Below are 9,088 nucleotides of genomic sequence, written 5' to 3' on the forward strand. Positions count from 1 at the left end.
AGTATGAATTTGAAACTGAACGACAAAAGGAAAAAAATAGGTTTGAATACGAGGAGAAAGTAAAGGAGCAAGGAATGAAGCAGGAAGGAGAAAGCAGGAGATTGAAGGACACAACGAGATTGGAGAGGGAAGAACGAGAGGAACAATGGAATAGAAAACAAAAAGAACATGAATCTGAGGTTGACCAATTGGAAGAAAAGCTGAGGCTGGAGTACGAGATAGACAAAGAACAGCGAATGAAACACAAACAGGAGATTAACCAAATGAAGCAAACCATGAAACTGGAGAAGGAAGGACAGGAGAGGAAACGAGGAAGAGTCGTGAGAGAACAGCGAATGAAACACAGGAAGGAAATGAGCCAATTGAAAGAAACGATGAGATTGGAAAACAAAGAGCAGGAGGAACAGTGGGAGAGAAAACAACAACTATATGAGTGTGAAATTGAACAACTAAAACGGAGGGAGAACGAACAGCTAATGGGGCTCAGAGAGAAAGAACGACTCAGATGGGAAAGGAAAAGGAACCAGGAAGAGACAGAAAAAAGGAACCAGGAGAGAAAATGTATAGAGACACGGGAGACAGACAAAATAGAGGAGAGACTGCACGATGAAGACGGGGTAAGTGACGCGCACACACACACGGAGGTAGTGGAGGACAATGGGGGTGAGCTGGCGGACTGGGTAGAGACCCAGTGCGAGCACCTGGATGGCCTCCTCCAGGAACGAGGGGAGGGAGTATGCCCCCTTGAGGCGAGTCACGACCAGGTGAGTTCGGTCGTGCTTTGCGAGGTTGAGGGGAGGAGTGCTGCGGACGGGTGCACGGAAAGCTTGGGGGGTATAGAGGCCCCGGAGACCCTTGTGGGGACACAAATCCCCAGTGTGGTTGTCCCTGTGTGTGTGGTGCAAGGTGTGAGTGCGTCCCCGTGTGTGGAAGCGACCCCGTGTGTGAGTGGTGTGGTGGCGATGGTGCCGGAGTGTGTGCTTCCCAGCACGCCGAGTGTGGATGAGGAACCGCGGGTGAGTGCCCCCACGTGTGTGGATGAGGCACCGCGGGTGAGTTCCCCCGCGTGTGTGAGTGAGGCACGGAGTGTGGATGAGGCACCGCGGGTGAGTGCCCCCGCGTGTGTAAGTAGTATGGTTTGTGTGAGTAGTGAGGCACGCGTGAGTGAACGGCCGAATGCAAGGGAGACCGTGTGTGTGAGAGAGCGGTATGTAAGGGAGATGTCGGTCGGCATGCGGGAGCACGCAGCCGCGTCTCCCGGTGTGAATGTGATGGAGTGGAGTGTGTGCGTCGTAACACGCAGGTGTGCGTGGGTGGAATGGAGACGGAGACGGCGACAGAGGAGAGAAAGCCGAGTAGCGGCTGTAGCTGTTTCGTGGACCGTGCCGGGTTCACCCAGCAGTGAGCACGCGGTTCGTGCTGTGCAACGCACGAGACCACCACGTGCTCGCTTGCGAGAGTGAAGTCCCGGTCCGGAAACGCACGCGGTGGATTTGCCGATCCCGCGGACGGACAAAGTTTAGGCAGGATAACGGATTTGGACCGGACGGGTTCTCCACGCGATCGTGTGTGTTAAGCTCCAACGGGTAAAGCACATGTGTTCGCGTGGGGAACCCCTCGAGACGTGGGGCTTGTGTTTTTTTTATGCGCACGGTGACGTCATGGCTGCACGTGGGGTTGGAATCCGGCAGGAGGGGTATCTCTGCCGGATGGTACCGTCCAAGGAGGGACGAGGAACACGTGCAGCTGCATGACGTCACGGCCAGGTGCAAAGTGCGCGAGCTCTGAGTTGCCGCGCAGGTGCTGCGCATGAAAAAAAAAAAGACAGCAAGCCTCACTTTCGGGTGCAAAGGATTCCTGGGCAAGGGGTGGAAGACCCCCTTACCTGGGCACAGGATGGAAACTAGTTAGGGGGAAGGGTTAGCTTAGTTAGACCGACTTCATGGGGCAGGGGTAAGTCCTCATGGAGTCCGTGGAATGGATTAGGTAGAGGGATTTAGTGAGCTTTAGGTTGGGAAATAAAATGAATTTTTGAGTTAGGAGACAGTGACAGACTTGTGAATGTGTAGAGGGGACGTAGCTTAGCTACGTAGTGTTAAAAGGAACGTGCTGTAGTTTAAGGGACGACGTGGGAGCACGAGTTAGTTAGGGGATGTAGTTAGAAGGATGGCAGAGTTCAGCGGTGTCTGTGTTTAAGAGTTGTTGGTGAGTGGATTGGAAGCATGTGCTTGGTGAGTGAGTGAGGCCAGCGGGTCTGTGTGAGTGGAGCGAATGGGGAATGCATGGTGCGATGAGTGATTGGGGGGAGGAGTGACTCCCGCCCAAGGGACCCCGGGGTCAGTGTAGAGTGAGTTAGCTGGGTTAGTCAAATTGAAAATGGAGGTCGTTTTGCTGTTGGTGGGAAAGTAGGCTTGAGACCCATTTGGAGGGGTGCAGGAGCCCTGTTGACGGGCTTGGGAGCGTGGCTGCGAAAGGTGAGTATCGCTGAGTGGGTACCCCGGGCACCAGGCTAGTCGGCCGCGGTAGGCCAAGGGCCCATGGGGGGCCGGGATAGAGTAGTGGGCACGGGTGCGCCTGCTTGGTGCGGGGGCCCGGGGCGCCATTAGCCGCGTGGGCAGTGTTGTGGGCACGGGTGACCCTCGGAAAGGGGCCCGGGAGGCCGGCCTGCCACGTGTGCGTTTCAGGGGAGGCGCCATGGGGGGCACTCCCCGGTGTTAGGGAGCTGGTAGGCTCGGAGGCAGTGTAGTGCCCGGGGGTGCCATAGCGGGAGATTCGGCAGAGGGTCGTGCCTGCCAAAGGGAGCCACGTGTCCCAGCCAGGAGACCGTGTGAGGGCACGGAGAGAAAATTGGGGGGCGAGGCCCGAAATTGTGAGGACACCAACACAGGCGACAGGAATCTGGGTTGTTAGAACCAATAGTTTAAGCGAGAGGCGCTTGTTGAAAGCCCCGGGGTAGTTTAACAGTTAAATGGTTAGGGTAGATTAGGAGATGTACCCCTCCGCACCATCCATCCCCTCGCTCTCGTTGTGGGCCGCTGGACCCACTTTGGTTAGATCGCCGAACTCTGGGGAGGCCATTCTGAGGCTTGAGTTGGGCCTCGACACAGGACGCTAGCTCTCCCTTGTTCCCCTCCGGGAAGGGAACGTAGGGGTTGGGAGTAGGCTAGGTGACAGGATAGGTTAGCCGAACAAGGACGATAAAGGGGGTTAGGGGACGATTTATAGTGGGGAAGTAAAAATAAAAACAACAAAAAAATAAGTTGGGGCTAAATTGGGGTTTGACAAATTAAGGGAGTGGGTATGTACAGTGACAGGCAAAGGCGATAGGTTGGGAGGGCGACAGGTAGGTAGGTCCGAGCTCGCCTTCCAAGTGGCCAGCACCACCGCACTCCCTCCACCAACCGCCACTGAACGGCAAAGGCTGGCCAGCTTCATCTGCAGCTGCTTAGCTGCAAGGCCTGTGCCGGCTGGATCGTCTGCCGGCTGGCTGTTTTTTCTTCAAGGCCTGTGCCGGCCAGTTCATCTGCCGGCTGTGTTTGCCTGCAACGGTCTTCTTCTGCGGGCTGTGTTTGCCTGCAGCGGCCTTCTTCTGCGGGCTGTGTTTGCCTGCTGCCTTTGCCATGCCATGCCCACTGCCCACGTTCACCAGCCCCGTTCAATTTTTGCTTTGCCCCCCCTGTTCATTTCCATGTGCGCCAGGATCCGCAAAGCAACAGTTTGCAAGCTGCGAGAACTGCCCTGTTGGCAGCTACAACACGGGCCTGCAGTGGCGGCCCGTGCACCGTGTTTGTGTTCATCCATCCATTCGTTGTGCTCATTGCGTGTGCCACTTGAGCTGGCACGGAGACTGCGTTGTGCAGCCCATGCACCGTTGTGGTTCACTGCGTTCAGTTCAAAAGGGAAGGCCTTGGACTGCGTGTGAGCAGCCAGCCACGTTCCCTGTCCCCTGCATTGTTTGAGCCAGAGACTGCATGCGGGCAGCCTGGCTCCCTGCTAACTGCTTTCTTTTTGCAGAGTTCAATGATCCTGGGCCATGGTTTAGTGTAAAATTTGTAAGTTAAGGTTAAGATGTACTGTAAATATGAGTGCGCCCCCGGCATGTATGTCCTAGCGCCGGCAATTTTATTTAAGTCGTCCGTGTGAGTGAGTTTGTTTAGGTAGTTACGCAGCCCTCAGGTTATTTATTTTGGGGACACGAATACCATGAATGTCGCACTCAGGGATCCGTAGGTAAAATGTACTCGGGGAAAACTACACATGATGGCACACGAAAATTTGACGACTCGGGACGAGTCTGTAAAAAGGGGAGGGTAGTGTTGTGGTTACCAAATTCGCAAACCACCATTCAGGTCCCTTAGGTGAGGTATCTCGGTAAGTACATGTGTAGTTAGGCCCAAACCCGTTGTCTAGTGGGAATACATGTCATTTATGCGTGCTGCGACTCTTCAGGATAGCCGTTTTTCTTTTGCTATCTTTATTTTGGACCAACCGCCATGATTACCACCACAACCACAACATCAACCACCAACCACAACGCCGCTTCACCACAACCGCCACGACCTTCACGTCACACCTCGCAGCCGTCGCATCGCCACCGTTCTTGCGCCGCCTGTGGGTACCGGTGTTGGACTCGTGCAGGGCGCGCGCCGAACAGCGTGTACAAAATCACGGATTTTGTGCTTCAAAAACGGATCAAAAACGACACACGCCCACTTTTTGCCGTCCAATCGGTGAGCGAGGGGCGAATTGGCCCCGCCCCCCAGGGCGATCGATATATGCAAATTTATGGATCAAAAAGCCTTCACGCCCACTTTTTCTCGGGCCAATGGGGAGCGAGGTGAAAGGTCAAAGGGAGGGGGTCAAAGGCGAAGCTACGGGCGGATAAAAGGACCGTGTTCGTCAGTCAGAAGAGAAGAGCAGAGTCAGGAGAGTCCAGAGGAGGAGAAGAAGTGAGAGGAGAGTCCAGAGGCGGAGAGTAGGAGAGTAGGAGAGTCGGAAACAGAGAGTCAAGACTTCGCGGGCGGTGGAGCTGCTCGTCGTGTGCGTTGGAGTCGGAACGGAGGGGACGGAGCTGTGGAAAGGCGGCGACACCAGACGAGGGGGTGCTCGCGTCGTGCAGGAAGCTGCACCCGAGGGAGGCCGACAGCGCGACCTGGCCGAGGTGGAGACGCTCGTCGCGGGATAATAAAGATCCTCTATACCCCGAGCATCAGCAACCCCCTCCTGTTTCCCCCCGCGCTGAGATAGTGCGACCAAGGGGGCCCCTTTCCCACCCCCTACCAGACACTGTCCGCGAGGCCCGCGGAGTTGAGGGGCCATCGCCGCTCCGCGTCTCATCACCAGACGGGTAGGCCGACCCGGTCTCGGCCTCAGGCCCGCCTCATCCTTGAGGGTATTTCTTTTCCTTGGTTTTGGGTATGTGTTGTCGGCGCCGTCTGTGAAGTAGAATTGTATAAGTGTTGCCGTGTGCTCGGTAGTCGGTATTAGCTCTGCATTGTGTTTCGCTTTTATATTTGCTTTTTGTGTAAATGGAATTGTGTTTTTCTTTTCTGTGTGCTTTTGGTGGAATTGAATATGTGTGCTTCCCGTGTGCCACGAATAAATGTGCTTAGTGTTGAACTGTTTCCCGCTTCGCTTCGTCATTTCTCCCATTGAATCCTCATCTTGCTTCATGTAAAGGGTTGGTAGTGGGCTGAATACGCCCGATAATTAATCGAACCGTCGAGGTCGACGATAACACCGCTCGGTTATTCTGATAGTACGGAACGGGTCGCTTAAGTGGCCCGTGTCCGAAGTCGACCTGCGGCGAGGTGCGATCGCCCGGTCTACCCTCCGCGTGGGTACTTAGGTAGGTCGAATTTGGCGAGCAACCCTATCCCACGCGGGGGCTGATTGGCTCGATCGCGGTGAGACCGAAAGGTCCACCCGTGACTGGTTCCCGGCGTTAGTCCGAGAGGGTCACGACTGGATTGTCCGTCCGGTGGGCGACGTGCCGCGATTCGAGTTACGTGGCCGTCAGCACGCCGGCGGGCGCGAATCCGCAAATATATATATATATATATATATATATATATATATATATATATATATATATATATATATATATATATATATATATATATATATATATATATATATATATATATATATATATATATATATATATATATATATATATATATATATATATATATATACTGAAACGTAAAAGAAACTTACCACTTGTTTGAAATGTAATAAAATTCTAACTGTTCAAAATTAAACAAACCAACAATTGCTCATTGAAACATTGGCATTTTATTGATGACATGTCAAGTTTTTGACCAAGATACACCATCTCATAAGTTTGTTCTACAGTACAGAACAGCACAGGGTGCAATGTCAGTCCCCTTTCAATAGCGTGTGTGGCCACCATTGTTTTGGATACAGGTAGTGCATCGTCGGCACATACTGCTACCAGTCTTTGGATGGATTGCTTCTGTATTCTGTCCCACTCAGTCCTCAATGTCTGAAGCCATCTGACTGAGGACCATCTGCCTGTCCTGCCTTGCAGTGGTGAATCTTGGCCTCCCTGATCGAGGTCTGTCATCTGCAGAGTTGTGGAGGGTGTCTCTGTCCAACAGGGCCGATATCGTCTGGTGTGAACAGCCAAGGCGACGTGCCACCTCACGGTAGCTCAATTCACCTTACAGTATGCCCAAGGCACACTGCCGTTGATCTCTTGACAATCGTGGCATGTTGATTGAAATGTCCATTTTGCACTGGCCTTTTCAAAGCCAATATCAAGACATCACGTGCAGCTCATTAAAATCATCCCGTACCCCTTGGCAAATCACTGACAGTCAAAACGGCTGTTCAACAGCTGTGCTATGAAGTGACCATTGAAGGTTCAAGTGAACATCCGTGACCGTTTTGTCTGACAGTGAGGACACTATTGTCCACAAATAAGTTCACACATTTACTACACACAGTGTTATTGTTGATATTTGAAGGTTTAAAAGGTGGTAAGTTTCTTTTGGGTTTCGGTATATTTGATACACTGCCGATTTTGCGGGTTTTCCCACTTACAAAGCACGTAGAGGTCTGTAATTTTTTATCATAGGTACACTTCAACTGTGAAAGACGGAATCAAAAACAAAAATCCTGAAAATCACATTGTATGATTTTTAAATAATTAATTTGCATTTTATTGCATGAAATAAGTATTTGATACATCAGAAAAACAGAACTTAAATTTGGTACAGAAACCTTTGTTTGCAATTACAGAGATCAGACGTTTCCTGTAGTTCTTAACCAGGTTTGCACAGACTGCAGCAGGGATTTTGGGCCACTCCTCCATGCAGATCTTCTCCAGATCCTTCAGGTTTCGGGGCTGTCGCTGTGCAACACAGACTTTCAGCTCCCTCCAAAGATTTTCTATTGGGTTCAGGTCTGGAGACTGGCTTGGCCACTCCAGGACCTTGAGATGCTTCTTACGGAGCCACTCCTTAGTTGCCTTGGCTGTGTGTTTCGGGTCGTTGTCATGCTGGAAGACCCAGCCACGCCCCATCTTCAATGCTCTTGTTGAGGGAAGGAGGTTGTTGGCAAAGATCTCACGATACATGGCCCCATCCATCCTCCCCTCAATACGGTGCAGTCGTCCTGTCCCCTTTGCAGAAAAGCATCCCCAAAGAATGATGTTTCCACCTCCATGCTTCATGGTTGGGATGGTGTTGTTGGGGTTGGACTCATCCTTCTTCTTCCTCCAAACAGGGCGAGTGGAGTTTAAACCAAAAAGCTCTATTTTGGTCTCATCAGAACACATGACCTTCTCCCATTCCTCCTCTGGATCTTCCAGATGGTCATTGGCAAACTTCAGACGGGCCTGGACATGCGCTGGCTTGAGCAGAGGGACCTTGCGTGCGCTGCAGGATTTTAATCCATGACGGCGTAGTGTGTTACTTCTGGTTTTCTTTGATACTGTGGTCCCAGCTCTCTTCAGGTCATTGACCAGGTCCTGCCGTGTAGTTCTGGGCTGATCCCTCACCTTTCTCATGATCATTGAGGCTCCACGAGGTGAGATCTTGCATGGAGCCCCAGACCGAGGGAGATTGATTGTTATCTTGAACTTCTTCCATTTTCTAATAATTGCGCCAACAGTTGTTGCCTTCTCACCAAGCTGCTTGCCTATTTTCCTGTAGCCCATCCCAGCCTTGTGCAAGTCTACAATTTTGTCCCTGATGTCCTTAGACAGCTCTCTGGTCTTGCCCAATGTGGAGAGGTTGGAGTCTGATTGATTGAGTGTGGACAGTGTCTTTTATGCAGATAACGAGTTCAAACAGGTGCAGTTAATACAGGTAATGAGTGGAGAATGGGAGGGCTTCTTAAAGACAAAACGAACAGGTCTATGAGAGCCGGAATTCTTACTGGTTTGTAGGTGATCAAATACTTATTTCAAGCAATAAAATGCAAATTAATTATTTAAAAATCATACAATGTGATTTTCAGGATTTTTGTTTTAGATTCCGTCTTTCACAGTTGAAGTGTACCTATGATAAAAATTACAGACCTCTATGTGCTTTGTAAGTGGAAAAACCTGCAAAATCGGCAGCGTATCAGATACTTGTTCTCCCCAGTGTGTGTGTGTGTGTGTGTGTGTGTGTGTGTGTGTGTGTGTGTGTGTGTGTGTGTGTGTGTATGTGTGTATGTGTGTATGTGTGTATGTGTGTATGTGTGTGTGTGTGTGTGCGTGTGTGCGTGTGTGTGTGTGTGTGTGTGTGTATATATATATATATATATATATATATATATATATATATATATATATATATATATATATATATATATATATATATATATCTATTTATATTGTTGCGAATTCGCGCCCGCCGGCGTGCGAGCGGCCACGTAACTCGAATCGCGGCACGTCGCCCACCGGACGGACAATTCTGTCGTGACCCTCTCGGACTAACGCCGGGAACTAGTCATGGGTGGGCCTTTCGGCCTCACCACGATCGTGCCAATCGGCCCCCCGCGTGGGATAGGGTTGTTCACCAAATTCGACCTACCTAAGTACCCACATGGAGGGTAGACCGGGCGATCGCACCTC

Source organism: Eptatretus burgeri, chromosome 12, assembly GCF_056783735.1.
Source record: "Eptatretus burgeri isolate ZD-2024b chromosome 12, Ebu_testis_v1, whole genome shotgun sequence".
Lineage (NCBI taxonomy): Eukaryota > Metazoa > Chordata > Myxini > Myxiniformes > Myxinidae > Eptatretus > Eptatretus burgeri.